General features: G+C 38.2%; 1 long non-coding RNA gene across 5 annotated transcripts in view; it reads right to left on the bottom strand.

The window, feature by feature from the left end:
- The window catches only part of LOC103349603 (uncharacterized), a 105,006-nt gene that overhangs the window by 71,295 nt on the left and 5,747 nt on the right, over nt 1-27,964 (bottom strand). The window contains exon 1 of one of the 5 annotated variants that reach the window (XR_007922629.2): nt 2,209-2,288. The exons of the other annotated variants lie outside the window; for them this stretch is intronic. This is a non-coding gene — a long non-coding RNA (uncharacterized lncRNA). Of the gene's footprint in view, nt 1-2,208; nt 2,289-27,964 lie in introns of those variants that run through there. 5 annotated transcript variants of the gene reach the window in all.

Here is a 27,964-nt window from a genome sequence, read left to right as displayed (position 1 = left end):
TCAATTTGATGCAATCCCAATAGTTAATTTTGGCTTTGACTGCCTGTGCCTCCCGGGTCTTTTCCCAGAAGTATTTGCCGGTGCCATTTCTTGCAGTGTTTCTCCAATGTTCTCTAATAATTTGATGGTGTCGGGTCGTAGATTTAGGTCTTTAATCCATGTTTAGTGGATTTTTGTGTAAGGTGTAAAGTAGGGGTCTTGTTTCATGCTTCTGTACATGGAAATCCAGTTTTCCCATTACCATTTATTGAATAGACTGTCCTTGTTCCCAGACATTTAAAGAAGAACTAACTCTATTTATTCTCAAACTATTCAGAACAATTGAAAAAGATGGAATCCTCCCAAATTCTTTCTATGAAGCCAGCATCACCTTAATCCCTAAGCCAGAGAAAGATGCAGCATTGAATGAAAATTACAGACCAATATCCCTGATGAACATAGATGCGAAAATCCTCAATAAAATTCTCGCCAATAGAATACAACAACACATCAGAAAGAGCATCCACCCAGACCAGGTAGGATTTATCCCTGGTATGCAGGGATGGTTCAATGTTCACAAATCAATTAATGTGATACACCACATTAGCAGACTGCAGAAGAAAAACCATATGATTATCTCAATTGATGCAGAGAAAGCATTTGATAAAATTCAACACCCTTTCATGATGAAAACTCGAAGCAAATTGGGTATAGAAGGAACATTCCTCAATATAATCAACGCAATTTATGAAAAACCCACGGCCAGCATCCTATTGAATGGGGAAAAGTTGGAAGCATTTCCACTGAGATCTGGTACCAGACAGGGATGCCCACTCTCACCACTGCTATTCAACATAGTTCTGGAAGTTTTAGCCAGAGCCATCAGGCAAGAAAAAGAAATTAAAGGAATACAAATTGGGAAGGAAGAACTCAAACTATCCCTCTTTGCAGATGATATGATTCTTTTTTTAGGGGACCCAAAGAACTCTACTAAGAGACTATTGGAACTCATAGAAGAGTTTGGCAAAGTGGAAGGATATAAAATCAATGCACAAAAATCAACAGCCTTTGTATACACAGGCAATGCCACGGCTGAGAAAGAACTGCTAAGATCAATCCCATTCACCATAGCTACAAAAACAATCAAATACCTAGGAATAAACTTAACCAAGGATGTTAAAGATCTCTACAATGAGAATTACAAAATCCTAAAGAAAGAAATAGAAGAAGATACCAAAAAATGGAAAAATCTTCCATGCTCATGGATTGAAGAATCAACATCATCAAAATGTCCATTCTCCCAAAAGCCATTTATAGATTCAATGCGATACCAATTAAGATACCAAAGATATTCTTCTCAGATCTAGAAAAAATGATGCTGAAATTCATATGGAGACACAGGAGACCTCGAATAGCTAAAGCAATTCTGTACAACAAAAACAAAGCCGGAGGCATCACAATACCAGATTTCAGGACATACTACAGGGCAGTGGTAATCAAACAGCATGGTACTGGTACAGAAACAGATGGCTAGACCAATGGAACAGAATAGAAACACCAGAAATCAACCCAAACATCTACAGCCAACTTATATTTGATCAAGGATCTAAAACCAAATACACATTTTAGGAAGAAATCTTTGGTAGCAATTTTAAGATGGCCTGCATATTCCTGTGGCAGTGTATATGGATTTTGTCATTGCACTTATTCCTACTTGTTCATTTTCCCTTTGAGGCAATGAAATTCTTGCAAAGAGCCAGGGTTGTTTCACATTCACCTCTGATTTCCTATTACCTACTCTAGTAATTGGTAAATAGTAGATGCTTAATATTTAGCAATATATATTGAATGCAGGGTAAGGGTAGGTGAGACATGAAAGGTAGGGAGATCATTGATTTTGTCCTAAGAGAACATGAAGAGGACCTGAATTAGGATAGGCCATAGGTCACAGTAGGAAGGTTATTATTGTTAAAGTTTATAAATTGTTTATGAGAGTGAATTAAGTTGGTTAGACAATTGTTTGAGTATGAATAGTAGTATGGTTTGAATGTGACCGCCATAGTTAATGTGTTAGAAACTTGATTTCCAAAGCAAGGGTTTTGTGACATAGAGCTTAGTGAAAGGGGTTCAGGATATGGAAGTACCATCGTCATCCAAAGATTAATGTAGTTATCAAGGGAATAGGTTCTTCATTAAAGGAAAAGTCCAGTCCCCTCTTGCTATACTCACTTGCCTTCTGCGATGGGATGATGCAACAAGAAGGCACTCAGCAGATGTCAGCCCCTTGGCCTTGAACTTCCCAACCTACAGAACTGTGGAAAATTAATTTCTGTTCCTTAAAAATTACTCAATCTGTGGTATTCTGTAATAGCATCAAACAAACAAACAAACAAACCAGACTAAGAAACAAGGAGAAGGAAACTGAAGAACAAAAAATGGTTCTTAGAAGGCTTTTGAAGCAACAGTTAAGACATTATTTGGGATGTTTGTATTTCATATCAGAGACCTGGGATTCAAGTCCCAGCTCAGCTTCTGATTCTGCTTACTGCTAACATGCACCCTGGGAGGCAGGAAGTGATGGCTCAAGTACTAGGGTTCCTGCTACCCAAGTGAGAGATCCAGAACGAATTCCAGTTTGAGGAGTAAATCAGTGGATGGAAGATCTCTCTCTCTCTCTCTCTCTCCTTTTTAAATGAATAAATAGATAACTAAATAATTTATTTTCAGGGGCCAGCATTGTGGTGTAGTGAATGAAGCCACCGCCTGCAGTGCCGGCATCCCATATGGGCGCTGGTTCAAGTCTGCTCCTCTTCCATTCCAGCTCTCTGCTGTGGTCTGGGAAAGCAGTAGAAGATGGCCCAAGTCCTTGGACCCCTGCAACCATATGGGAGACCCAGAAGAAGCTCCTGGCTCCTGGATTTGCATTAGCACAGCTTCAGCCATTCTGGCCAATTAGGGAATGAACCAGCGGATGGAAGACCTCTCTCTCTCTCTCTCTCTCTCTCTCTCTCTCTCTTTTCTCTCTCCCCCTCCCTCCCTCCCTCCCTCCTTCTCTCTCTGTGTAACTCTGACTTTAAAATAAATAAATAAATCTTTAAAAAATAATTTATTTTTAAAAAAGTAGCTCTGAGATTATGGATATACATACCCTATAGGATTAGTTCTCATGATTCATTGTTCACCAGTCCAAAGACTGTGAAGAATTATTCCACCTAAATGCATGAGCTGTCCCTGTGCCATGGAGAATATAGTGCAATTTGTTTTTCCTACTGAGAGGCAGTAGAAAAGCTGCAGGCTAGGAACTGAAAAACCTGGATTGATGAAGGCTCAGTTTCTCCTCTAATTCCTTTATGCGGCCTTGGACAAATAACTTAGCTGCTCTGATGGTGAATTTTAGATATTAAAACCACATTCATCTGATGATATGACTGTGTGAGGATAAAGCTAGCTTACCTGAAAATACTTTATAAGTCATTTTATATTATAAGAAAAATGTTACATGGTACTATGGTTTGAATGTGGTTCGTCCCATCTGAAATTCATGTTGAAATTTAATCCCCATTGTAAGACATTACCAGGTGAGATCAGGAGAGCTCCACATGAAAGCAATCAGACCTCTGCCTTCATGCATGGATTAATATGGTAATGGAATAAATAAATAATGGGTTAGTAGGTGAATGGGTTGTCTCGTTAGTGGGTCTGCCTAGAAAATCACTTTGGCTGGATCTCTCACATACTCCATGTCTCTTGGCATGTTACACCCTGGATTCTGCCAACGAGAAGGCCATCAGCAAATGCCCAGTGGGTGCCAACACCCTGCTCTTGGACTTCCATAATTGAATGAGCCAAAATAAACCTCCATTCTTTATAACTGATTCAGCCTGTGGTATTGTGTTTTAGTAACAGAAAATGGACTTACGCACATGCCAAACATTCTTCTAGTTACTAAGGATTCAAGAGTGGAAACAGTTTAAAAAGGAGGTAAACATCCAGTTTTGAAGAGTTTTTTATTTTAAATGCAGTTAAAAAAACAACATTTTGAAGTGCAGATGAATATATAATATTTCCACATTTTCATTAAATGCTTTATTAGGATTCTTTCTAGAAGAATGGTTTTGCAACTAATATTTTGCAAGCTAGGACCATGAATTTTGGACTAAGTTAATTTTCTTGGCAGATGAGCATATTTATCCATCTTTGGGCTTCTGATTTTGCTATGTTAACTAAGGTATAAATTGCTGATGATATTACTGCATGGTTGATTTTTAAAGATTGTAAAACACTAGATGGATGCTTAATAAGCATAAATGCATTTTAAATCACTATGATTCTTCTAGCCACAAATATATCCACTACTGAGACAGTCATTATGCTACGTATCTGGCAGTTCTGTGGCACTGGAAAATTCCAGTGGATAAAAGATTGAAATAAGGCAAACAATGCTATGAATTTCAGTCATAATAAATGTGAATACTCGGATCACTTTCCTGGTCATCTCTCGGTCCTCATCCATAGATGAAACACAAATGCATTAAAATCCACTTACTACGAGAGCTTCTCTGATACTAGTGTGTTATATTGTTTCAGCAATTATGTGAGAAGTGAGAGTAGCTTAATTTTAAGCAGCTGACCCATTTGAGAGCTGCAGATGAAAATGGTATCAAATGAAAGTTGGGTCATGAGTACAGCCACTCACTAAATGAACCAAGCTCTTTTTTGATTTATCATAGGAAAACAATTGTTAGGTCATTTAGCCACAGAGAAATTTACATTATTTAAAAATAAGATTGAAAACAAAGCTAGAAAAAAAATGCTCTATCAGCCATGGATTATGCACACCCAGGTTCACACTGGAAAGATTAACTGGCCATATCACACATATTCAAATACAGTAATACTATGCACCTATAAAATAAAGATGAATGTCTTTAAAGCAGAACTTGTAAAGATTCTGTTGAATAAAGGTGCTATAGAAATGGAATCTTTTATCAAGGCAAAGAGAAATGCTTTGGACTTGGAACTACAAAATAATTTGCATAGTTATGGACTATGGATGGTTACCAATTCAGAGGAAGAAAAATCATAGAAATCTATTGGTTTAAAGTGCTTATTAGAAAACATTTTCACATCAGAATATAGGACTAGAGAAGTTAAAAAGGGTTTAATAAAAGATTTCAATAGATGAATCTATTTTTACAGAGTCCGCTGTCTAAATTTCCTATCCAAAACAATTTCTGGATGTACACTAAACAAACGTCCCCTGCCCCAAAGAGAAGAGCTACCAAAATTGAGAAGCAGTACGCCAAGGACCCTCTGCAGTAACAAGGTGGACCCTGCCTGCTTTTTCCGTAGGTTTCTTCTCTCCTTTCTGGAATTGCTCATCTTTGCTTCTTTAATCCATGAGAGAGCGTCTTTGGCATATAGACTCCTAGGAGAGGAAGGAGGGGAGGACAGAGAGACTCAGTCAGCTGTCAGGAAGAAGCAAGCTGGGTAAGAGAAGGTGGCACCCAATGAGGTGGCAGGAGCGTGCAATCAGCAGATGTATTAACCAGGGGACATTTTCTGCAGAAACTGATTTAAGATTGGTATTTCAAAAGACATGATGGGGCACAGACTGTCTGTGGTTATGTGATGGTCAACGAGGGCGAGCAGCAAATTTTGCAGGGCTCAATGCAGGATGAAAATGCGAAGGTGGGGGCCGTGCTCCTTGTTTCAAAAAGCAGTAGAAAGGGCTTCTTTCCTTTCTCCTGCGGTGCCCCCTCTCTGTGTCTGTCAGGTGTTTTCATTGTCGTTAATGTGCAGTCTCAAGTGTGGAGATACCAGCTGGGAGATGGCAAAGCCTCACATTCACTCAGGTTCCTGTAGGGGTCTTACTAGCAAAGCGCATACGTCCCACCAACCTGACTCCCAGGACCTAGGGCATGCGGGCCCCAGGTGCTGTCTTCATGGTGGGCAGCAGAGAACCTAGTCCAGAGCGTGAGTACGCAGCAAGAGGCAGGCCCACGAGTGAGCTGAGACTTCAAGCGCGCTGGCACATGCTCACCATGAACTTGGACCTGCACAATGGCCTACCCTGAACCCAGCTCTGTGGCAGGTCAGCCAGTCCCAAAAGACTCCCTCTCATGTGGTCATGAAAATGAGGGTAAAAATAAACCACTTCTCCAAAAAGAATTTCAGAATCCAGGAAAGAGAAGAACAAACTAGAAATTACCATCAACTTCACTGTCTCTGTAAAAACTTTTTAAGATTAAAAAAAAAAATAAAAAGCCACATACAGTTCCATTTAAAAATAAATGGAATAGATCCACGCTTAGAGGAACAGTGGAAACTTTTTTTTATGTTAGAATTTTTTTTAACTTTTATTTAATGAATATAAATTTCCAAAGTACAGCTTATGGATTACAATGGCTTCCCCCCCATAACTTCCCTCCTACCCGCAACCCTTCCCTTTCCCTCTCCCTCCCCACTTCCATTCACATCAAGATTCATTTTCAATTATCTTTATATACAGAAGATCAGTTTAGCATATATTAAGTAAAGATTTCAACAGTTTGCACCCACATAGAAACACAAAGTGAAAAATACTGTTTGAGTACTAGTTATAGCATTAAATCACAATGTACAACACATTAAGGACAGAGATCTTACATGAGGAGTAAGTGCACAGTGACTCCTGTTGTTGACTTAACAAATTGACACTCTTGTTTATGGCATCAGTAATCACCCTAGGCTCTTGTCATGAGTCGCCAAGGCTATGGAAGCCTTTTGAGTTCACCAACTCTGATCATATTTAGACAAGGTCGTAGTCAAAGTGGAAGTTCTCTCCTCCCTTCAGAGAAAAGTACCTCCTTCTTTGATGACCTGTTCTTTTCACTGGGATCTCACTTGCGGAGATCTTTCATGTAGGTCGGTTTTTTTTGTTGTTGTTGTTTGCCAGAGTGTTTTGGCTTTCCATGCCTGAAATACTCTCATGGGCTTTTCAGCCAGTTCCGCGTGCCTTAAGGGCTGATTCTGAGGCCAGAGTGCTGCTTAGGACATCTCCCATTCTATGGGTCTGCTGTGTATCTCACTTCCCATGTTGGATCGTTCTCTCCCTTTTTTATTCTATCAGCTAGTATTTGCAGACACTATTCTTGTTTATGTGATCCCTTTGGTTCTTAGTCCTATCATTATGATCAATTGTGAACAGAAATTGATCACTGGGACTAGTGAGATGGCATTGGTACATGCCACCTTGATGGGATTGAATTTGAATCCCCTGGTATGTTTCTAACTCTACCGTTTGAGGTAAGTCAGCTTGAGCATGTCCCGAATTGCACATCTCTTCCCTCTCTTACTCCCACTCTTATACTTAACAGCGATCACTTTTCAGTTAAGTTTCAACACTTGAGAATAACTTGGAACACTGGAAACTTTTTAACACTGAAGAAAAACATTCCTATATCCACCCAAGTACAAAAAGAAATAGATAAAATAGGTTGCCTATAGAAGAATAAAAATACCCTGACATTATATGACTTTAAACACTAAAAAATAGATTATTCCAGAACATGGTTTTAGATATTTATGGGAAAAGGCTAGGTCATTGCTCCCTAAATTGCTGTCTGCCAGAGAAAGAGAAATCATTCAAACGCCCTCAGGTAACATCACCACCAAAAATGTTTGCCCAGCAAAAATTCACTGGGGGGGGGGGGGTAGTGGTGAGCGAAGCCTATCTGAAATGTACTCTATACTCTCTCTAGTTAAGAAACTAGCCAGCATCAAGATATCAATAGTGTGAAAACTGTTGCATTTAAAACCCACCACTGAGGGGCTGGTACTGTGGCACAGCAGGTTAACACCCTGGCCTGAAGTGCTGGCATCCCATATGGGCACTGGTTCAAGATCTGGCTGTTCCTCTTCTGATACAACACTCTGCTATGGCCTGGGAAAGCAGTGGAGGATGGCTCAAATCCTTGGACCCCTGTAGCCGCGTGGGAGACCAGGAAGAAGCTCCTGGCTCCTGGCTTTGGATTGGCTCAGCTCCGGCCGTTGCGGCCACTTGGGGAGTGAACCAGCTGATGGAAGACCTCTCTCTCTGCCTCTCCTTCTCTCTTTGTGTAACTCTGACTTTCAAATAAATAAATAAATCTTAAAAAAATAAAGTCCTGAATATTAAAATATTAAAAATATAGGATGAAATACCAACATTTTTTCTAAATCTGGGTTTAGATTTTTAATACCTCCAGAAAGAGCTCCCAGGCCAGACTTTGTGAGTAATATGAGTGTTTTTATTTGGAATCTTGGGAAACATACGGAGGAATATGAAAAAAAAAGGAATATGGCCACCAAAGGGTGGGTTGTCAAGCCATTTAACAGGAGACTGGAGTTCATTGCCATGGGGAAATATTTCAACCCATGCGAAATGCATGCAGGGGCGATAGCACGCACGAAGGACTGGAATGCTGCAACACTGATACCTCAGTGCCTACCATCAGTTATTGGTTGGGGATACAGGAGTGGTTTTCACCCCATTTTCAGCAGAGAATCTGGAAAGAGAGTTTCCCCCCACCACCCTGCTATGGCTTCAGAAATGCAGTCCGGCAGAGATCCAGAAATCAATAGACGTACGTCAGCGTGAGTTCCAAGGCATGAGAGTGGGCCACCCACGAGGTCTGCCGCAGTCTGGTTATGACATAGAATGCAAGCAGCCATGACCAAATCTTTAAAGATTATATGCTTACAAGACAACACAGATACATGTAAGCTGGCTGACAACTCCAGATTAAACTAGTAATACTGAGAAATGAACCATAAAGAAGACAGCACAAGGCAAGTCCATGCCAAACTCCTTCCCACTTCATAGAGGAAAAATGAAAAGTTACCATCGATACTTATGGAAATATAACATTGCTTTGATGATGTGTTTGTGAAAATTAAGCACAACTACACAAAGTATTATTTATTTTCCACTCAGAATCATACAAAAGAAAACAAACACAAATAAAGTAAATGCAACTTGAAGGAAAACAAAGAGAAATAGAACAGAGGTGATACCAACTATTTCTATTGTAATTGAGTGTAAGGAAACCACTGTATTAAAATGCAGATACTAGGGTTGGCATTAAAATGCTGTTTGGGACATCTGCACCCCACATCAGAGTGTCTAGATTCAAGTCCCAGCTCTGCTTTCTGATCCCAGCTTTCTGTTATTGTGCATCCTGGGAGATAGCAACAGCAGCTTGGCTCAAGTAGTTGGGTCCTTGCCACCCACATGGGCTATCTGGATCTAGTTCCTGGCTCCTGGCTTCAGCCATGGTATTCATTTGGGACTGAATCATTGAATGAAAGATGATTTTCTGCCTCTCTGTTATTCAAAATACAAAAAATAAGTACTTAAAATGCAAACATTGCTAATTATATGTTTAAAATCCATATGCAAGCTACTTATGAGAAATATGTCCAAATGTAAGTAGCGCAAAGCTTAAAAAATAGATACAATGCTTCAAAGCAACAACAAAGTAGAAATATTTTTATGTCAGGAATGTACAATCATAAATTCATCAGTCAGTGCACTTGTTTATTTGTGAGGTTTGCAGATTTGACATGAAATACTGTCTTGGACGAAGATAACATGCAATTCATAATATGCCATTGAAATGAAGACAGTGACACAAAATTGGTTAATGAATGTCATCAATTCAGGCTATTTAAGAATAATCTAATGCAAAAACAAAATCTCTTGAAATGTTCTAAAATCTTACAGCTCATATAACTGAGTCTTTCTTTCCCAAATTTGAAATTCATATAACATTAGCAACAAAGTACAATGAAATTGAGTAGTAGTAATAATAATAATAATGATAAAGACTTCCGATACATCGTGCCAGAAGATATTGAATTTTTCTCTATAAAATAAATTAAAAATCAATTCTTGCTATAGAAAAATATTACAGAAAGCAATAATCATAGAGTACATAGCAAAGAATGCAAAGGAAAGAAATACAATGATGGTCAAGTAATGAACAAAAACACTATGCTTTTTTTTCTATATTTTGTAATATTTGGATGTTTGCAGAGTTTTGAAAGTGAGTACATTGCTGTATTTTCTTTTCTCAATCTGAATATACATTGCCTATCGTATTTCATTTATAGTCTTGAATTGTTTTAGGATTTTTTTCATTTTCCTTAAGATAGCTACAATGTGTATGAGCTTCAGCCCTACTGACAGGGTCCAACCCAGGGCCTGTGATTTCTACAGATAAACATAGATTTTTCTTTATGGAGAAAGTGATAACCCAAAATTTTATCAGGGGTTTCTAATGTAGGGTTTCCTTAAAGCAGTTTTGGGAAAGAAGCTTTGAGATGAGTCCTACACTTCCAAAGAGTAAATTGTATTCTGAAACCACTCTAACTAAAGCAGGAACATTTTGATGACAAACACATCAGTGGAACTAACTGGGATACCAGGATACTCATGAAAAATGTGGCATTTATTCTTTGAAGAGGCATCTCAAATCAGTGGGGAAGCAGACATTAAATTAATCAATTGTTTGAAAAATAAACCTGTTCAGAAAACAGTAATAGCAGATATGTATGTCACATGATTATGGGCTTCAAATTGTATACATGAAATACATGGAATCTTCTCCATTTACATAAACAAACAGTTTCAAGATTTAAAAAAGAAATAAAATTTTTAAACAATTATAAGTATAAATAACTGCTTATCTTATTTAGAAATGGGAAATTTGATTAAATTAAAAGATAGGAAGTCACAAAGGAAAATATTGTTTAATTTAGTTCATATAAAATTGAGGCCATGAAAATTAAATTCCAAATAAAAATTGGGAACAATGTGCTGTACATACATAGTGAACAGAGTTTTTATGAATTTAATAAAAGAACCAATAGAAAAATGAGCAAACAAGCATTTCAGAAAAGAAAAATACGAATGATAAATATAATAAACATTCAAATTCATTAGTAATTAAATATAAATACATTAAGTGACAATGAGCAATTTATTTGTTTTTCAAGTAGACTCATGTTTTGCTTTTTTTTTTATGATAACAATATTGGAGGACTTGCAGTGAAGTAAATCCTTTAGTCACCATTTCTAGCAATATAATACATTTTCTGGAAGACACATTGGCTACATAAAGCCTTTTCCAGGATATTTATTCTATTTTCTAGTAACTTTTCCACTGTAAATTATTGCAAAGGAAGAAACACATAGCACACAAGGATTAATGAACAAGAATGTGGGGCAGCGCTGTGGCGTAGCGGGTAAAGCCACTGCTTGCAGTGCCGGCATCCCATGTGGGCGCCGGTTTGAGTCCCGACTGCTCCACTTCCTATCCAGCTCTCTGCTATGGCCTGGGATAGCAGTACAAGATGGCCCAAACCCTTGGCCCCCTGTACCCGCGTGGGAGACCTGGAAGAAGCTCCTGGCTCCTGGCTTCGGATCAGCATAGCTCCAGCCATTGCAGCAATCTGGGGGATGAATCAGCAGATGGAAGACCTCTCTCTCTCTGCCTCTCCTTCTCTCCGTGTAACTCTGACTTTCAAATAAATAAATAAATACATAAATACATAAATAAATCTTTAAATAAAAAAAGAACGTTCAGTGCAGTCCAACTCATAAGAGCAAGAGTTTGGCAATGATGCAAGTTTTCAATGATTATAAAAATAACAGATAAACAATGACATATAATGAAATCCTATAAGGCCTCAAGAAAATGGATGGTTTCGCTAATTAATCATGGAAAGCAATGTTCAGGGCATATGTTGAGTAAGAACAGAATTGAGATATGTCCTTTTGTGGAGTCCGCTGTGCTGTACACTGAGGTGCTCTCCTCTGGAGTTTTTCAGGGCTGCCTCCTTATCCCGCACGTCTCGTTGCAAGTGCAGCTGGCCCAGAATGACTTTGCCTGTGTCCACAGGTGAAGGCAAAGCTGACCCTTGACTCTACCAGCAGAAACCAGCTCTCCCTTCTTCACACCACTGTAACAGCTAGAAGTTTCCTACTTTTGATTCAGGTGTATAAGGTCTGCAGCTCTCCCTGTCCACCTTCCCCAAGACAACAGTATACAAACTGATTTTATTATTATTATTATTATTATTATCGCTGAAACCCTACTTCATAGAACAGTGCTGTTTGGCCAATGACTTATGAACAAATGCATTAAATTAAAAAAAAAAAAAAAACAGAAGAAACTGCCTTAGCTTTTCTGTCCCCAGTGATCACCCTTAAGTGGTGAAAATGTAGATGATTTTTATCTTTTGTTTTATGTATTTATGGTTCTTCAAGTTTTCTGAAGACACAAAACCAGAACATTCAACCTAGAACCAGTGTTGTGGCGCAGCTAGTCAAGATGCTGCCTGCAACACAAGCATCCCATAGCAGAGCCTGTGTTCGAGTCCCCAGTTCCTCACTTCAGATATCGCTCACTGTTAATGTGCCTTGGAAAAACCAACTTTGTTACAGCTTCTATTGTAGATCTTTGTAGTGTGTATATCTGTCTATGCCTTAGTATATACCTGAGCATATAGATACAAGTAGAGTGCTTGGAACATTGGGTATTCCATAAATGTTCGTTGAAGGTAATTTTGTATTTATTTTGAAATAAAGTACACATACAAAGATGCATAAGGCAAAAATGAACAAATTGTTCAAAAAACAAACACCCATGGACTTTGATCAATACGCAGAATATTACCAGCATCCCAGAAGCCTTCTGCAGTCCATTCTTAATTATGACCCTCTTGCTGTGTCTTCAATATAAACCAACATTCAGAATGATTGGTAATCACTTCCTAGATTTTACCATCTTAGAATAACTCCTAAATATAAAAGTGCAACATTGATTTTACTGAACTTTTGTAATTGGAATCATAAAGCTTTTTGGGGGCAATATTATGCTTGTGAAGTTTACTCACGTAATTTATAGCTGTAATCATTCATTTTCAGTGCTGCATCCAATTTGATTATGTGAATCTACCATTGTTTGTTTCTTCCTTGCACTGTGGTGGACATTTTGATGGTGTCTTATTTTGGGCTACCTTACATAATGTTAATAAAATCTATAAATATTTACATATATGATTGGTGACCCTGGTTACACATTTATGGTGTGGTAGGGTGTGTTTGTGTTAGTTATGGGGTCATAGGTGTGTATATGTCCTACTTTTGCTGATTTTTACCAAACTTCTTTCTGAAGTGTTTGCACTCACCTCCACCCAGTGTACATCAAAGTTCCCATTGCTCTATCACCTGGGTTATTCTAGTTATCTTAGTCTTAGTCATTCCAGTAGATGTGATAGTATCACAAGATGCTGATTTCCAATATCTTTATGACTATTTTCAAATGCATACCATCCATATATACTTCCTCTTGTGTGAAGTGCCTCTTTAGCTCACTTGCAAGAATGGTCTTCAACCTGGAACTATTAAAACTCTATCTTAAAAATCCTTAGTCACAGAGGATATACTAAACTTACAGAATTCCCAAAAAATAATAAAGTTTATGGAAAGCAAGAAAATTTGTACCAAGAAAAAAATTTGATCTTACAGACTTAAGCCAGTAAAAGAAGAAATATTTTTAAATGATGAATTAATCAAAGGCTAAAATATTGAAAAGATGCAATAAAGTAAGTTACAAAAAAAGGAAAAGGGAAGACTTTAAAGCATGGAAGCAGAAATTGGTAAATTAGAAATAGGAAAACAGTAAAACTAAAAACAAATCCAAACATTGGTTCTTTGAGAAAAATATGTAATCATTAACTACCTTGAGAAAAAGTACAAATATACAAACAGCAAGTAAAAGTGAAGCATATGAAATTCAAATAATTATAGCAAAGCCTTTGGGCAATCTTGGGTACATAAATTAGAATCTGGATTATTTAAATAATTTTATAGAAAAATTTAATTTAAAAGTTATTCCCAATGCAACAATCTTAAAAGACAAACTTGCACAGAAAATAAGACAAAATAGATAAGTTGTTCAATGAAATACTCTTAAAAAGACACTAATCCTAAGGAAGTTATCAAATCTAGAAGAATTCTAGTGCTGTTAAAATTATTCAGAGCATTGGAAAAATATTAAAATTACCAAAAATTTCTTACTGATATTTGATAAAGATTACAGAGAAAACATGACTCTGGTCTTTTTAAAATTTTTATTTATCGAGCTCTTTATTTAGTGGAGCAATAAGCCTTTGACTATGATGTGAATAAAAATATTTATCTCAAAAATAATAAATCAAATATTAATTTGAAAAAAATTAATTCTTAATAAAGAATTAGAAAATAGCAGAAACTTACAAGAATAATACAGCATGATCAAATAATAGCCTGATATTAGGAAATCAGTTTATATGTCATAGTATTAGATTTGAGTATACGAATCATAAGATCTTTTGAAAACAAGCAAAAATAGATATCTGAAAATATTCAACAGCCGTTCTTGATTTCTTTAAAAGAAGATGCTCAGTAAAATAAAATCAAATAGTTAAAATGATAAACAATTTCTGTGTCAACTTAAGCATCATGATTAATGACAAAATAAATTCAAGAATGAGACAAGAACATATCAAACTCTAATAAAACCACCTTTAGTTAATGTCTTTTGGGAAATAAAAATCAGAGGCAGCAGGAAGAAATCACAGGTGTGAAAGTTGTAAAGGAGGACCTGAATCTGTCACTGCTGCAGTTGGTTAATATGATTATATAACCCAAAAACACAAAAGAATCAGATAAAAATATTCAAATAAAAATAGGATGCACAACTATGGGGCACATAACAAGCAGTTGGAAGATATATAGTAACTTAATAGCAAAATAATTACAGGAAACAGAATTATAATTTTTACCTTAATTATGTGACCATACTAGAATGAAAGTAATGATATTAGAAATAAACTTAGCCACTCATGTGTGCAAAATGCATATAAGAAAAATTTCAAAAGGCTGCCAAAGAGCACAAGAGAATGGTTAAAACTGGTAAAGATAAAATGGTTCTTGGTGCAGAAGTTTGGTGCAACAGTTAAGATGCTGCATGGTATGCATGCATCCCATTTCAAAGTGCCTGGGTTAGATTTCTGGCTCAATTTTCAATTCCAGCTTCCCGTTAACACACAAGCTAAGAAACAGCATGTGATAGCTAAAGTACTTTGACCCCTGCCACTCACGTGGCAGACCCAGATTGAGTTCTGGGCTTCCAGCTTAGGTTGGACTTAGCCCCAGCTGTTGTGGGCATATGAAAAACAAACCAGTGAATGTAAGATCTCTCTCTCTCTCTGCCTGTCTCTGTCTCTCTGCCTTTCCAATAAATGAAAATTAAAACTTAAAAAATAATTCAACCTCATGCAAATTTGAATGCTTCCTATGTTAGCATATAAATGAAGTAGAATCCTAAGAGACACACTAGGAGATGGGTGTTTAAGTCTAGTGGATAAGACGAACATCTTCCAGGTCAGAGTGCCTGGGATTTGTTCCCAACTCCTGACTCTAACTTCATGTTAATGCAAATCCTCAGAGGCAGTGGTGATGGCTCAACTAATTGGACTTCTGCCACCCATGTGGGAGACCAGGATTGAGTTCTGGCTCCCAGCTTCAGCCCCAGACTGGCTCCAGATCAGCCTCTTCCTTTGAAGGAATTTTGGGAGTAAACCAGCAAGTGGAGGCTCTCTCTTGTGCACTCTCTCTCTCCTTCTTCTCTCTCTTTCCTCTCTCAGGCTCTCCCTCTACTCCCAAATAAATTTTTTATAAATCATGATTTTTAAATGTATCTAGCTGTTTTTAACAGACCTGTAAAAAAATTCCAAGAAAAACCAGCCATAGGGATTCCAGAACAAAACAAAACAATAATGATGAAACAGTCTTACTGAATATAAGATATATGATAAAGCTTCAATAAATAAAAGAAATATGATACCAGTGCATAAGCAGATAGGTAGACCAATGGAACAGAAATACCCTCAGTAAAGGACCTAAGCACATATAGAGATTAGTGTATAATGAGGTGACATTTCAAATCAGTGAGAGACGTTGGATGATTCAACAAATGGTGACAAGACAACTGGTAGTCATCTAGAAAAAATAGTCCAACATATTCCAACATTCAGGAGAATCAATTATTTTTAAAAATGAAACCATAACAAGAAAAAATGAAAATTCCTTTATAATCTTGACAAAAAATAGTCTTTCTATGATTCAAATCTATAAGCCATAAAAGAAAGGTAGATTAGTTTGAAGTCAAAATAAAATGATAAACTGAGAAAAATGTTTGAAACTCACAATATGAAGAGTAAATTGCCTTAATACATATACTATATTTCTCAGAAGGAAAACATTCAATAGGATAAAAGAGAGAAAAATATGAATCCTCAGAAAAAGAAATTATAAAAAGTTCTCTGTGAAACACAGTTTAACATCATCTTTTTAAAAATTCAATGGAGGGGCCGGTGCTGTGGCTCAGCGGGTTAAAGCCCTGGCCTGAAGCACTGACATCCTATATGGGCACCAGTTCTAGTCCTGGTCTCTCCTCCTCAGAACCAGCTCTCTGCTATGCCTGGGAAAGCAATAGAAGATGGCCCAAGTCCTTGGGCCCCTGCGCCCAAGTGGGAGACCCAGAAGAAGCTCTTGGCTCCTGGCTTCAGATCAGCACAGATCCGGCTGTTGCAGCCATCTGGGGAGTGAACCAGTGAATGGAAGACCTCTCTCTCTGTCTCTACCTCTCTCTGTAACTCTGTCTTTCAAATAAATAAAATAAATTTTTAAAGAAAAATTCAATGGAGGAGTGGATGTTTGGTGCAGTGGTTAAGACACCCAGTGGATGGCTGCATCCTGTATCAGAATGCCTGGGTTCAAGTTCAGGTTCTACTCTTGGTCCTAGTTTCTTACTCATGCATATCCTAGGTGGCAGCATTGGTGGCTTTAAGCACTTGGGTCTCTGTCACCCTCATGGGAGATTTGGATTGGAGTTCCAGGCTCTTGGCTTTGGCTTGAATCAACACTGGATATTATGGGCATTTGAAAAGTAAATCGACAGATGGAAGATTTCTCTGTATCTGTCTCTGTATCTCTCTCTCTCTCTCTCTCTCTCTCTCTCGTGTGTGTGTGTGTGTGTCTGCCTTTCAAATAAAAATAAATATAAATAAAGAGCAGCTATTATGTTTTTAAAAATAAAATGCAAGTTAAACTTCTAGAGGTATGCAAAATTTCTGGATTTTTGCTAATTTGATGAGTGCAAAATGGAATGTCTTATCAAGAATGTAAAGAAAGAAGCACTCATATATACATCCATGGGGGTGCCAGTGGGTACACACCTACTAGTGGTAACTGGGCAATATTTATCAAAGCTACAGATACATACTTCCTTTTACTCAATAATTCTGTTTCTGAGACTGTAACTCAGTGCCACATTTGAACTTTTTTGTAGAATTTTATTCCTTGCAGCACTATTTGTTATAGCAAAAAAGTACTCTCCTAAACCTCTCAAAATCCCTTAACAGGAGAATACTTAGAGTGTTGCATAGCCACAAAATTAAGCAAACACATAAAAGGAATAAGGAAGGTTTTTTATTTTTTATTTTAGTTTATACAAATTTCATGTATTTCATATATACAGATTTAGGAACATAGTTATACTTCCCACCCTTCTCTCCTTCCCACCCACACTCCCACCCATCCTCCTCCTTCCTCTCTTATTCCTTTTCTTAATTTATACAATGACCAACTTTCCATTTACTTTATACTCATAAAATTAACCCTACGCTAAGTAAAGAGTTCAATAAATAATAAGAAAAAAAACATTGTTCCTCCCTCAATAGTAGAGACAGGGCTGTAATCAATGAGGAAGATTTTTGAACTGATATGAAAATGTCTCCAAAATGTGTAGATGTCAGGTAGCATGTAAAACTCCTAGAGAGATTAGATCAGTTACCTTGATTTGCCCAGAGTTAAAATTTTCCAAAGCCAGGAGATATGAAGTGCTAAAATCAGACATGGGTAGTCCTCATGAATCTATCTGCTTTTTTCTTTAAAAGTGGCAAGAATTAGAACATACATTCACATTGCTTTGCATATATGTAGAAAGCCTCTGACAGGATACACAGAAAGTAACAATGGAATCCCTACTTTATCTTTGGTAGAGGTGGAGAGTAGGGAAGGTGGAGGACTGAGATTGAAGAGAAGTGTTCCATTCTACATGTATTTGATTTTTTTTACACATTTGAATGTTATATCTATTAAAAAATTAAGGTAGCAAACAAGTAATAACAAGAGAGTCATGAGTGAAAAGGCAATATTTTGTGGGGAGAAAAATGTTGTTTTCCTCAGAAGAGAGCAAGGAATTGAAGTAATTTATACAGTTGAACGGCCTAGAAACTTTCTTGCAAAATATATTTTTTATAACCTCCGCCAGCCAGTTTTGGGATAATGAATGCAGCACAGTGTACTACCCTTGAGAACAAAGACTCCCAGGCTGTCTGCCCCGGTCAAAGACAGTAAGTCTGCACAGCCCTTAAATTTCTGAATTGCCCAGACGGCCTCACCATACAGTCATAAAGCTACTGTCTGAGGGAAAATAGATTCTACTCAAAGCACATCAGCCTGTGAGCGAGCAACTGCATATTTACCTCAATTTGAGAATGCAATCTCCACCACAGGTTTTATTCTTTACACTGTTCATGCTCATTGCAATAAGACTCCATAAGGCATTTGTGACTTAGACAAAGTCTCCGTAAAACTTATGTCTATTAAAAATTCATATTTTTCCAAAGCATTTGTTTTCCCACTCTTTTTAAGGGCAGTAGACAGAGAGGAATGCAGCAGAATCATTAGGGGTTAGTCATTCTTGGTGGAAAACATGAGTGAATACACATGCGTAATGACATGCATGTGTTCTTCCTGTGGGCTTTGCTTTCAAATTCAATATATATTACTTTAAGGATTACTAATATGCTAAAGAAAAATGTGTTAACCAAGTTTCTCAAGAGAAATAGAACCAGTAAGATAAAATTATTATATACACAATATCTGTCTATCTACGAATCTATTTATATCATCTATTTATCTATCTCTATGTGATTACAAATCTGTTGTTTGCCAGCTACAGATCCAGGAAACTTGGCAGTATAGTTCCAGTCCAAGTCCACAGGTCTGAGAGTTAGGACTACTGATGGTGTAAGGCCCACTCCAAAGGCAGAAGACCAATCTTCCAGCTAAAACAGTTGGCCAGAGAGGAGAGAAACTGTTCCTTCCTTCACCTTCTTGTGTATCAAGGTCATTGGGGGACTGGATGATGCCTTCCCATCTTGGGGAGGAACACCAGCTTTGTTTGGTCTATCCACTCAAATGCTAATCTTGTCCAGAAGCACTCTCACAGACACACTCAGATAAACGTTTGGCTAACTATGTGGTCTCTCCATGATCAAGTTAAATTGAAACAATCAATCATAGAGGAATCAAGAGAGAAATCAATGGATATGATACATAAATGGACAAGATACAATTCTAGCCTCCTCTATGGAGCAGCAATGATCAGACAGATGCAAAAAGATCTCTTGTAATAATTCTGGACATGGCTAAGTATAGTCTAGTTAAATTGCCTAGTATAGCGCAGAGTGGAAGATGCTACACTTGGAATTGACTCTCTAGCCTGAGGCAGAGAAGGACCAGGGAGCAAAGACTGGAAGTGTTTGAAGACATTTAGTCCAGACTGGAGAAGAGGACCATTAATGGAAATGATGTCAGGGCAGAACTGCAGGAATTGGCAAACAAACCCAGCAGGCAGCAGCTATGACTACTGAGAGCAAGCAGATAGAATATGGGCAAAGTCAAGGAGTTGGCACTTTCTGAAAGTAAATAGTAAGTCATAGGAAATGCGTAAGGGGGAGTAGACCCTGAGCCCTATAAATCCATTCCCAGAGTGGGATGGGGAAGTGCACATGCAGCCATAGCAAGGTGGGTACCATTAAGGAGGAAAACTCACTCTGAGAACATAGTATATAAAAATGAAAGCAGCAGTATGGAGCAGTGTTTCTCACAAACTGTGGTAGAAAACAAATCAGAAAATCCTGAATCCTATTAGTAGGTAAAATGATTCTATCCCATAAAATATTGTTGTGAAAGTGTGAAAAGGAATGACCTACAGTTTCTGACCTACGAATATGGAAATCTGTGTAACTATGGGCATGTCATTTATTCACTGAACTCTCTGAAGATACATTTGAGTCACTTCTGGAGCCACGTGAGCTCTTTCACAAAGTATAAAAGATTCAGTGCTTTAATCATTGGTATCAATAATTCTACATTTCTCCTTTGAAAATACAGAATGTGGCACTGGGCTCCATGGTTAAGACACTGCTTGGCACACCAGTTTACAGTATGAGCGTAGCTGGGTTTGAGTCCTGGCTCTGCTCTCAACTCTAGCTTCCTGCTAACGTGCAGCCTTAGAGGCAGCAGATGATGGCATAGGTATCTGGGTCCCTGCCACCCACAAGTGAGATCTTGATTGAGTTCTTGGCTCCTGGCTTCAGTCTGGCAAAGGCATTTGGGGAATGGACCAGTGGGTGGGAAATCTCTGTCTCTGTCACTCTGTCCCTTATATTAAATAATAAATAAACATTTTAATTAAAAAAATGAAACAAGAAATCCAAATATATCTGGAATTCTAAGCACGAATTTTCTGTTTCTTTTGTTTTCACTTCAAATAAGAAACTGTACTGCAGATAAACAAATGTTTGCCTTTGACAGCCAGAGTGTATCAGAATATTCTAAAAAAATTGCTAATTATTTCCCTCCATAGCAGTTACTAAATACATGTAAAATACTCAAAGCCAAAAGATCACAGCTTGAGTGAAGTCTGGAGTTCCAAGACAATGCTAGAACATGGTGGAGGTTTAAGCTGAAGAAGTAGATGGGGGCATGGTGACCCAGGACCTTGGTGTGCAAGGGAGTTCATGCTTCATTCTGAGCGTGGTGGGATGCTAGAACATTGCGAGCAATTGAAGGGCACAGTGAGATAGGTAACTTACTTGGCTGTGTGGGAGAATGAACTGAGAAAGACTTAGCTTAATTTCCTGATGTGTGGAACTGAAAATTCATTCTCCTGATGCACTCAACTTTGCTTTAATTCCAAAATTATATAAGTGAAATTTTGAAAGAGTTAGACACATCAAAATCTATTTTTGTTATGATTCAAACCATTTTATGTCAAAAAGAGAAATTGTTTTTATACTAAATTGCTATAAATTGTTGAAAGCATTTTTGTCTCCCTAAATGGAATTGTGTGACCAAAGACATAATTTTCAGTACTTCCTGCCTTGCACATCTATGTTCTGTCCCCTCTTTTCTCAATCCACAAACACAAACAATGGTAAGAAACAAAAATCCAGGCACTCCATAACCAAAGTCAAGATCATTTATGAGAGTACTTCAAAAAGTTTGTAGAAAAATTTAATTAAAAGATAAGTTTATGGGTGGGCATTAGGCTTAGCAATTAAGATGCTGGTCAGGATATCTGTGTCCCATACTGGAGTGCCTGGGTTTGATACTCAGACCTGGATCTTGAGTCCATCGCCCTGCTGATGTAGATCCTGAGATTGAGTGGTGATATGTCAAGTGTTTAGGCCCCTGACACCCACGTGGTAAACCTCTATTGAATTCTAGGCTCTTGACTTGGGCCTTGCCCAGCCTCAGCTACTGGAGGCTTTTAGGGGAGTGAACCAGCATATGGAGGATCTCACTGTCTGTTGTTTACAGTCTGTCTGTCTGTTTCTCTTTCATGATCTCTCTTTCTGTCTCTCTCCCTCTCTGTTTCTCTGGGTGTATACGTGTGTCTCTACCTCTCAAATAAATCAAAACTTATAATAGATGTTCATTTTGATGCAAAAATTTTGAAAACCATGAATAGTGTTTTATTAATAGTATACATTATTTGTGGACTCTTTGAAGATTCCACATGCAATGAAATGAGACTCCCTAGCCCTACATTTAGTTTGGTGGGGCTAGGTGACTAGTTGTGGAAGCAGTATGCGTCCCTTCTGGGAAGAAGCATAGAAGAGCAGACACAGGCTTTTCCAGGTATCCTCTGCATAGATGGCTACTAAAGATTATTTAGTTCCTCCTTAACATACAAAATCATTTTATTCATGCATGTGTGTACATACATGTATATGAGAATGTATAAATACTATTGATTTATGTTGCAGCTGTTTTTATAAGTTAACTAATTTTGCAACTAAAAGTTGATGAGTCCATACAGGAAAATCAGTTGAGTGATTCTGGAATTGTCCTTTCAGACAAAACTCAGCCAGCCTCTGTGTGCAGCAGCTCCGATAATAATAAAGGTGTATCTTACTGCCCCTAGGCCAGAAGGAAACAACAGGGCGTTTGCAAAATATACTGCTTTATACATGCAATAGAAGACCCAGAGTAACAGCATCACCTGTTTTACCCAGGGTTGAAGTTGTGGACTGAAGACAAAAGCCTTTTAGAGTTCTGGTTTGTTTACTTCAAAGAAAGTGAGTAACTTTCTGATTCTGAGAAAAAACAACAAATCCTCTCAAGAGTCACATAGAAAGACCTCTTTGACATCAAAGGGCTCTTCTAAGAAAATGTTGGTGAGAAACATAAAAAGGTATCAAAGCCCTTACACACACTAAACATCCCAGGGTATACATGTTGTGTTGGAGTATTTTCAGTTGCCAAACCAAACCCCACATATTGAAATCACAGTGTTCAAAGAGCTCGCTAAATAAATTAGTCACATTGGTACTGTGTGTACCAGGACTGGTTCCTGGCTGACACAGGAAGATAAGATCTGTCTTCCAGGCCCAACTTTCTTTGCTTTTATTTCCCCATTATGGCTCACCACATAGCTTCCCTGGCTTCTGAGGCTCAGGTTGCACTCCTTTCCCTTCAGAACTCCTAATCCTGCTGATTTTACTGCCTGGTGGGCATTGGCTCACCCTTGGTTTGTCAGTTTCCTGCCTTCTGACATCCTTCCTGACCCCACTGAAACAGATCTAATATTGACAATTGTGCCTTGGCTTCCATGAAGGATCAGTTCCAGACCCTCTGAGAATATCAAACTCTACAGATGCTCCTGTCCCTTATATAATAGGCGTAATATTTATGTATGACTTAGGCACATCCTCCTGTATACTTTAAGTAATTTCTAGATTACTTATAATACTTAATACAAAGTAAATACTTTATAAATAGATACACTGTACAATGACAAGAAAAAAAATACATGTTCAGTACAGACACAATTTGAAATATTTCTTGGATGTATTGTTTACTTGAGAGGCAGAGGAAGTGAGAGACAGAGAGAGACAGAGAGAGAGAAAGGAACTGAGAGAGAGAGAGAGAGAGAGAGAGAGAGAAAGGAACTCAGAGAGAGAGAGAGAAAGGAGTGCTCATGTACTGGTTCACTCCTCAAATGCCTTCAATACAGAGAGCTAGTTTGGGGCTAGAGCCAGAATAAGATAGGAATGCAACGCAGGTCTTCCATGAGTGGCAAGAATTCAATTTCATGAGACACGTATTGCTTCCCAGGGTCTACATTAGCAGAAAGCTGGAGTCAGGGCCCAGAACTGGAAACCAAAACCAGTACTCTGATGTGGGACACTGGTGTCTTAACCACTAGAGTAAACACCCACTTGTGTAGTTTTCTGTTTTCAAATATTTTTGACTGATGATTTGTTGAATCCACACATGGGTATCCCACAGATATGGAGAGCTGGCTATAGTTTCATTCTTCGCTTTCCAAAGCTAGGCTATTATTATATGTCAGGAGAGATGATATTGTGTTGAGCTCAGAAAGTTGGTTTCTTAAATCAAACACACAGCATACTGCGGGACTTTGACATTCAACTGCAGAATCTGTTCATTTGTCCAGTGTGCATCATCCTAAGCCGATCAATGTTGCAAATATAATTCACCTTCCCTGCCAGAAAATAATGTGATACAACAGGGGCAGAAATTTTTTTGAAAGAATGGAGAGATGAAACAAAAAGACCACTCACAGGAGACAAGAGATGAAACAGTTGTCTTAGGAAGAGCTTTTACATGGAAGATGAAACTCGTTTCTGAAGCCTCTAAGGAAAGAATTAGAGCAACAAAAAGGCAGCATGCATGGGGATAGAAATTTTTGGATAAATTCAGGAAAGCTCTTTTTTTGCTAACATTAGCCAAAGATTGGAAATATTTCTAAATTTAAAGTGGAGAAAATAAAACCATAAAGAATGGGAGAAAATAAAAAAAGGAGGAATAGCATTAGTTGAGCATGTGACACTTTGTATGGCACAAGTGATTGAGGGTTCTGTTTCTATTAATTAAAAAAAACTCCCAAATCCCAAACAATAGTAGACACAATTGCTATCTTCATGGTCATTTTACAGATGAAGAAACATAAGCAGAGAATTCAAGAAAAGTTAAGAAAAATGGCTATGGTTACCCAGCAGTTATTAGAACTTAGGATTTATTTGTTATCTATTTGTTTGTTTGTTTATTTTTTATTTATTTGAGAAAGAGCTCTTGCATTGATGGTTCACTCTCCAAATGCCCACAAGCATGAGGTCTGGGCCAGACCAAAACCAGGAGTCAGGAACTCAGTCTAGGTCTCCCCACAGGGGTGGTAGAGACCCAATTCCCTGAGCTTTCACCTGGTGCCTCCCAGGGTGCTCATTAGCAGGAAATGAATCCGAAGCAGAGCCAGAGCTTGAACCCAAGCACTCCTATATTCGAGGTGGTCATCCCAAATAGTGTCTTAACCACTGTGCCATCTGCCCTGGAATCCCGATTTTGAAGGAAGACAATCTGGCTTAAGTCCGCATTTCATCTATAGTGGTCCTCCTCTTATGTGCAATTTTGCTTTCTGTGGTTTCAATTACCCGAGATCAACTATGGTGCAAAATATTAAGTGGAAAATTCCAGAAAAGAACGATTTGTATGTTTTAAGTTGCAGGCTGTTCTGAGCAGCGTGGTGAAGTCTCTTATTGCTGTGCTCTTTTCTGCCCAGGACATGAATCATCCTTTGTCCAGCATATCCACACTGCACATACTATCAGCCTGTTAGACGTTTCAGTGCTAGCTAGGTTGTCCAATTCACTGACAGTTTGCAGGGTCTATGCTCAATTAACCTTTAGGCAGGAGCCAGTGTCATTCAGCTCAGTTCATCTCACCATACAGATATGTATTTATCATCTCACATTACCACAAGAGGAAGGATACAGTAAGATACTCTGAGAGAAATCTTTTTGATAACATAATTCAATTCTCTTTTAATTTAATTTTCCACAAACTATCTGGAAGCATATTTATATAAATATATGCATATACATACACATATGAAAATACCATTCAGTACTATATGCAGTTGTAGGCATATAATATACATATCATTGAGTACTATCTGCAATTGTAGACATCTTCTAGGCGTCTTACAGTGTATCCCCTGCAGATAGGAGAAGACTACTGTATATTGCTTTGAGAGAAAAGGAAATTGTTCAAACTTAGGAGAAAAATGAAAAGATACATAGGACAGCATAATGACCTTCTATAAGCAAAGTGTATTCAGTAAGATAAAATATCAATATCCACAAAGAAACGTGAACAGAGGCTCATCACTCTCGCATCAGCCTGGGGGAGCAGGATGCAAACATGTCCCTGGAAGGATATTTATTCCTTATTCAAAAGAAAAATAACAAATTGAGGGAGAAGGAGCAGTTGTAGCTGAAGTTTGCTGGTTTCTTACATCTGTTGAGTGAAGCAAAGCATGCTCAGTTGAGGAGAAAAGGACATGCGTGAAACAAGTGAGGGGTATTACTACAGCCGGCTGGCCAGAGAAGCGATTTTAACGGTCCATGCTATGGAGGCAACGCGTTAAAAGGATGAGGCGGATGTCTAGACACCAGATGCAAGTCTTGCTCTTCTAAAGGGCAATGAATCTGACCAATTCTTGACTTGCTGGAAGTTAATTACTCAGAAGGAAGAAGAAATAACAAGATTTAGGTCTAGTTTGGCCTTTATTCTGGCTATGAAAAACTTAACAAGGATATGGAAGTAGAAAGATTATTACCTAAAAGTTACAATGTGATAATGAAATTTGTAATATCAAAGGAAGCTAACCAGGGGTATGGATAGCCAAGTTTATTTGGCTTTAGGAAACAACTTCAGAGTTGAATCCTTGCTGCCTTGACAACAATGCAAATTACTACCTTTACCACTACCTGCATAATGGCTACAGCCCTGGAATACTTTACATCTGCTTACCAGCCCCCTGTCTGCTGTGTTACTGCTGTGTGCATTTAGCACAGTCTACATTTCAATCACTATGAAATATAAAATTATTTCCTAGAGTCAATTTCAGTTACATATACCTAAATTTCTACTGCTTCCCATGTTCTTTGATCCTACTGACTTCTCTGTTTTTATCCAAGCCCAAGAAAAGCCCTTGTATGCTTTTGTTTGTTTATTCTGTCTATTGTTAACAAAATAACTCAGAAGTTACCATAAGAATTTATTTTTTGGGGGTATAGAAACCAAAGATGGCCATTTTTCTTCAGTACTTTATTTTTTTATTTATTTTTATTTTTTGACAGGCAGAGTGGACAGTGAGAGAAAGAGACAGAGAGAAAGGTCTTCCTTTTCTGTTGGTTCATCCCCCAGTGGCCGCTGGGGCCAGCAAGCTGCAGCCAGCGCACCGCGCTGATCCAAAGCCAGGAGGTGCTTCACCTGGTCTCCCATGCGGGTGCAGGGCCCAAGAACTTGGGCCATCCTCCACTGCACTCCCGGGCCACAGCAGAGAGCTGGACAGGAAGAGGAGTGACCGGGACAGAATCCAGCGCCCTGACCGGGACTAGAACCCGGTGTGCCGGCGCCGTAGGCAGAGGATTAGCCCATTGAGCCGCGGCGCCGGCCTTTTTCAGTACTTTAAATAATGTCATTAAATATAAGGGTTCTTAAAAAATTCAATGATAATAAAATTAAAAAAATATTTTGTTAGAAAACATTTTTAAAATAATTTTTTATTTTTATAAGGCGAACAAATTTCATATTTATAGACTTAGAAGCACAGTGATACCTCTCATCCTACCCTCCCTCCTGCCCACACTCCTACCCTCCCTCCCCCTTCCTTGTAGACTTTGGGTGTTATAATATCTTTCCCAGATAGGATTCAATTTTTCTAATAGGCAGAAAGAGTAAAGAAGGGATCAATGTAATCCAATCAAGGGCCATGTTGGCCCAGTGCAGGTCACAATTTTGGTAGAAAATAATCTTCCTCTAGTTCATCACTAATCCTAGGGCATAGTCTTTTGGAGCTTCTTTTTTAAAAAAAAAAAGGATTGTTTTATTTATTTGACAGGCAGAGAGAGGAAGAGGAAGAGGAAGAGGAAGAGGAAGAGGAAGAGGAAGAGGAAGAGAAAGAGAAAGAGAAAAAGAGAGAGAGAGAGAGGAGAGACAGAGAAAGTAAATGATCTTCCATTTGCTAGTTCACTTCCCAAATGGCTACAGTGGTCAGGGGGTTAGGCCAGGCTGAAGCCAGGAGCCAGGAACTCCATCCAGATCACCTACTTGGGTGGCAGAGTTCCAAACTTGGGCCATCCCCTCCTGGGTTCCCAGGTGAATTAGTGGGGGGAGAGAGTCAAAGTGGAGCAGCTGCGACTAGAACCAGTGCACCAATATGGCATGCCAGTGCTGCAAGCAGCTTCTTTACATACTGCATCATAACATGGGCCCCGCAAGTCTTTTGGAACTTCCAGTGACAGCTTGGTGGTCTTTGACTCCTTAGCTCTGAAATTCCACAGGAGATTTATTAAGGGATCCTCCCATTTAGGTTACAGTTCTATGAGACTCTAGAAGATTTTATTCTGTTCCTAAAAGATAAATATCCTATATTTTCTCTGATATGTGTTAGTTAACATAGAATTTTTCAAAAGCAGTGTATAAGAATGAAACTGACTTCTTATGATTTGATTATATTTATAGCCC

Source organism: Oryctolagus cuniculus, chromosome 14, assembly GCF_964237555.1.
Source record: "Oryctolagus cuniculus chromosome 14, mOryCun1.1, whole genome shotgun sequence".
NCBI lineage: Eukaryota > Metazoa > Chordata > Mammalia > Lagomorpha > Leporidae > Oryctolagus > Oryctolagus cuniculus.
This window is presented reverse-complemented; position numbering and strand designations above follow the sequence as displayed.